This window comes from Bos mutus, chromosome 17, assembly GCF_027580195.1.
Source record: "Bos mutus isolate GX-2022 chromosome 17, NWIPB_WYAK_1.1, whole genome shotgun sequence".
NCBI lineage: Eukaryota > Metazoa > Chordata > Mammalia > Artiodactyla > Bovidae > Bos > Bos mutus.
Genome location: NC_091633.1, coordinates 28,249,413 through 28,254,826, shown reverse-complemented (window position 1 = coordinate 28,254,826; position 5,414 = coordinate 28,249,413).

Below are 5,414 nucleotides of genomic sequence, written 5' to 3'. Positions count from 1 at the left end.
ATAAGTTAAATAAACAGGGTGACATATACAGCCTTGACGTACTCCTTTTCCTATTTGGAACCAGTGTGTGTTGCTTCCTGACCTGCATACAAATTTCTCAAGAGGCAGATCAGGTGGTCTGGTATTCCCATCTCTTTCAGAATTTTCCACAGTTTATTGTGATCCACCCTGTTTATTTAACTTATATGCAGAGTACATCATGAGAAACGCTGGACTGGAAGAAACACAAGCCGGAATCAAGACTGCCGGGAGAAATATTAATAACTTCAGATATGCAGATGACACCACCCTTATGGCAGAAAGTGAAGAGGAACTCAAAAGCCTCTTGATGAAGGTGAAAGTGGAGAGTGAAAAAGTTGGCTTAAAGCTCAACATTCAGAAAACGAAGATCATGGCATCCGGTCCCATCACTTCATGGGAAATAGATGGGGAAACAGTGGAAACAGTGTCAGACTTTATTTTTCTGGGCTCCAAAATCACTGCAGATGGTGACTGCAGCCATGAAATTAAAAGACGGTTACTTCTTGGAAGGAAAGTTATGACCAACCTAGATAGCATATTCAAAAGCAGAGATGTTACTTTGCCAACAAAGGTCCGTCTAGTCAAGGCTATGGTTTTTCCTGTGGTCATATATGGATGTGAGAGTTGGACTGTGAAGAAGGCTGAATGCCGAAGAATGGATGCTTTTGAACTGTGGTGTTGGAGAAGACTCTTGAGAGTCCCTTGGACTGCAAGGAGATCCAACCAGTCCATTCTGAAGGAGATCAGCCCTGGGATTTCTCTGGAAGGAATGATGCTAAAGCTGAAACTCCAGTACTTTGGCCACCTCATGCGAAGAATTGACTCATTGGAAAAGACTGATGCTGGGAGGGATTGGGGGCAAGAGGAGAAGGGGACGACAGAGGATGAGATGGCTGGATGGCATCACTGACTCAGTGGACGTGAGTTTGAGTGAACTCCAGGAGTTGGTGATGGACAGGGAGGCCTGGCGTGCTCCCTTCATGGGGTCGCAAAGAGTCTGACACGACTGATCGACTGATCTGATCTGATCTCCGGGGTGCTTCCGAGACAGCCTTCTGGCAGATGAGGTGGGCCCACTCAGGTCATCGCCCCGGATCAGGGACGCTGCAGGCCGACAGAGCTCTCCTGGCAGGTGCCAAGCAGACGGCTGCCACTAGGGATGCACGGGAAATGCGTCAGTGCAACCAGGGGCAGGACAAACTACAACTCCTAGAAGCCTCCGCGGCCGTTCCTCCTGTGCCTGCGTTTCTGACAGACGACCACCCGAACTGGGCACGGCAGCCAAGAGGCGCTGGCCAGTGAAGCAGTGACCTTGGGCGGAGGTACGCGGGCTTTCAAGAATACGGAGTATTGAAACAGTTGACATCAGTAGCACAAAGGCGGGAGGGGTCTAATTTGAGTTAAAAGTGTTCTAAGGTTCCTGCTTTTCTGAATGGTAAGAGTCCTAATTTATACTTTAATAACGAAGAGTCTTTCTGTTGTATAAGCTGCTACGGCTAAGTCGCTTCAGTCGTGTCCAACTCTGTGCGACCTCATAGACAGCAGCCCACCAGGCTCTGCCATCCCTGGGATTCTCCAGGCAAGAACACGGAGTAGGTTGCCATTTCCTTCTCCACTGCGTGAAAGTGAAAAGTGAAAGTGAAGTCGCTCAGTCATGTCCGACTTCTAGCGACCCCATGGACTGCAGCCTACCAGGCTCCTCCATCCATGCGATTTTCTAGGCAAGAGTACTGGAGTGGCTTGCCATTGCCTTCTCCTGTATAAGAGAATTTTTAAAATTAATCTTTAATTGAAGGATAATTGCTTTACAGTATTGTGTTGGTGTTGATTACCAAACATCAACATGTGTCAGCCGTAAGTTAACCCATGTTAACCCATGTTCCCTCCCTGAGTGAAATTTTTATGAAAATTAATTTTCCAGAAAATTGGGAGTGGCCATTTTTCCTTTGGGGATGGGGATGGGGAAATCTTTTAAATGTCTGTCTTAATGTAAAACAGCTGGATTCTCATATGTGCTTCTGGAAGTATATAAACAAATCTGGCTTCACATAGGTATGTCCTTGGAAAAGGACAGAATATTTTAATATACTTAGAGGATTGTGCATATTCTTCTCAGAAAAAGGTGAACAGGAATACGTCAGTTGCAGTGTACCATTTGTGACCAGTTAGGTGAACTTTTTCTACTCTATTATATTAAAACTCATTGGTCTGGCTTGCTCTTTGAATAGATAATTTTATCAGGCATAACTTTGTAATATCATGCATTGGTCATTTGGAAACTATCCTTTCACTGTCTAATGCAGATCTTCCAAATGTTGATACTTTCATTGTACAGTATGAAAACTGGTGAATACTGGTGAAAGCTGGTCAATATCATCATTGACTTTAAGTGTTGGGAATCTGTGAAGTTCACAGTGGCAGATAAAAGATTTCCAAAATTCTGTTTTCATTTGAACACTCTAGTTTTATGTTGGCAAAAAATGTTGTTCCTCGTTTCCTTTGAATGACAACTCACTTGGTTGATTGTTGAGATGTCTGCCATATCCCCACGTCTTCTTTCAATTCTTCTTTCATGCAGAGTTTAGCTCCCAACTCAAATAATCACACCAGTGCTTTTCGGGGAGACAACTATGGAACTTCAGGATGCAGCACAGAATATTTGTTAAAAAGATACTAAACAGATATGGACTCAAGAGTTGAGATTTTTATAATAAAAAAGTATTTTTCACTGCTCCATCAAGGACATCCAGAAGTGAAATTGGTCCTTTTCTTTTTTTAACTGTGAGTGTAGTGATGAAGAATATGATGGCAACTAATAAACAGACTTTGGTGCCACATCCTCGATGCACACTGAGTGCCCACAATTGTATGCCTATTTCTTTTGCACCATCGGCACAAGTTCAACACACTGGGTAAAATCTTAAGTTTGGAATGTCAGTGCTCACTATAAAATTCTCTCAACTTTTCTGTATGTTTGAAAATTTTCATAATAAAATATTGAAGGAAAATACTGTGGAAGAGAAACTTTTCAATAAATTGTGTACTAACAGTCAGATAGCTATACAAGAATAGAAAAAAAGATTGCTGCCACACGATATATTTAAAATAAATTCTAAACTCATTATTAAACATAGAAAGGAAGACTCTAGAAGTTTTACATTGAAGTGTAGAGTTAGCATCCTTTGCCCACTGGTTTGTTAACCGATCTGTTACCTACTAAGTTCTCATGTTGTGTTAGTTTTTTGTGCTGCTATAACAAATCACTACAAACTTGGTGGCTTAAAACCACACACATTTATTATCTTACACTTCTGAAGGTCAGAGGTCTAACAGAGGTCTTCCTAGGCTAAATCAAGGTGTTGGCAGTAAGATAGGCTGGAACCTGAGACTCTTCACTGCAATGCTGCAATGCTTGCCCTTGGACACACCTCTGCTCAAGCAACAAGCTACAAAAAAAGTATACAAGATTAAAAATAACTACATGCATGTGCAGTTGTGGCAAATTCTGGACAAAAGATACAGAGAGAGACCAATGCCACTTTTAAAGAGCCAAGAGCAAAAGCAGGGTACTACACATGCCCCCTGTACACAACACCACCTAAGCAAAACACCTAAGCTGCTCCTGGAGCTAGCTATTTGTGAATGTAAAGAATAAGGGACATAATATGGCCACAGAAAGTTGCAGGTTTGTGAAAAAGGAACATTGAGAAAAGAATTTTGTATGTGGTTAGAGCTTTCTAAAGTTGGATTAAATTTAATTAGGTAAATGAATTTTATTAAGCATAGGTTTATTCAAGACTGTAATTGGTTTCTCTCTCTCATAAAAGAACAAGTTTTCCTGAAATGCTGCTCTAGATAACAGGTCATGATTTCTTGTACATTTAAGTGATCTACATTTACTTTTGATTTATCAGAAGGAAAGCTGTATGGTGAAGCCTGTAAATTATGATAAGGTCTGAAAGGTTATACATGAAAAGATGAAAATCTGGCAGTTTTTCTAAGTCGGGTGACAGAAGCATTCAGGAAGGGCACCAATACAGCCCTGAAGTCTGCAGAAAGGAGGACACTAGTGGCCATGAATTTTACCACCAAGGCAAATCCTGATACCTGGAGAAAATTACAAAAGCTTGAGGCTGGATCACAAACCCAGTTGTCAACCTTGGTAGAGGAAGCTTTCAAGGTCTATAACAACCAAGACTTAGTGGAGGAAGCCAATAAGGATAAGAGGCTAATAAATAAAACCCAGCTTTTGGCTGCTGATCCACCCACCACCTCAGGAATAATCTGCAGAGCCAAGAAGGCTGTACAGACCACCAAGAAGTTACCTGGGCATGAACCAGTAGGCCTTTTGTTGGAAAGTAGATTGCTGGCCAGGGGATACCCTGAGCACTCTCTTGTGGGACACCTGAGGGGCAACCCTCAACCAGCCCCAGTTCCTTGCAAATCTCTTTGCAAATGAGAGATTGCTGCACACCAGCTGATGAGACCTGATCACCTGCCTGGCTCCAGATCCCATTCAATCCATTCTCATCACTCCAGCAGAACTTCGGGTCACCCTTGATGTGGCAGGCAGGGAACTAAATTTCCTATAGACACTGGAGCCATCTGCCCTGTTCTGCCTTGGCCGGCTGGCCCCCTCTCCACCCACAACTGTACTGTGATGGGAGTTGACAGTAAAAGGTATGGCGATTTATGTCTCCCCTTGTCTGTGGAATTTGCTCCATTATTACTATTCATTCCTTTTTGTATATGCCACAATGCTCTGTCCCCCTTCTCAGGAGAGATTAACATAATAACCTCAGATATGCAAACGATACCACTCAAATGGCAGAAAGTGACGAGGAACTAAAGAGTTTCTTGATGAGGATGAAAGAGGAGAGTGAAAAAACTGGCATTAAACTCAACATTCAAAGAACTAAGACCATGGCACCCAGTCCCATCACTTCATGGCAAATACAAGGGGAAAACGTGGAAGCAGTGACAGATTTTCTTTCCTTGGACTCCAAAATCACTGTGGACGGTAACTGCAGCCATGAAATTAAAAGACACATGCTCTTTGGAAGGAAAACTATGACAAACCTAGACGGCCAATTAAAAAGCAGAGACATCACTTTGCTGACAAAGGTCTGTATAGTCAAAGCTATGGTTTTTCTAGTAGTCATGTACCAGATGTGATAGTTGGACAATAAAGAAGGATGAGCACTGAAGAATTGATGCTTTCAACTTGTGGTGCTGGAGAAGACTCTTGAGAGGCTGCTGGACTCCAAGGAGATCAAACCAATCAATCCTAAAGGAAATCAGTCCTTTTTTTTTTTTTAATTCCAATAATTTAATAGAAAATTAAAATAATAAATAATATGAAACAAATTGGGAAGATGCTGAGCCGGTGCAGG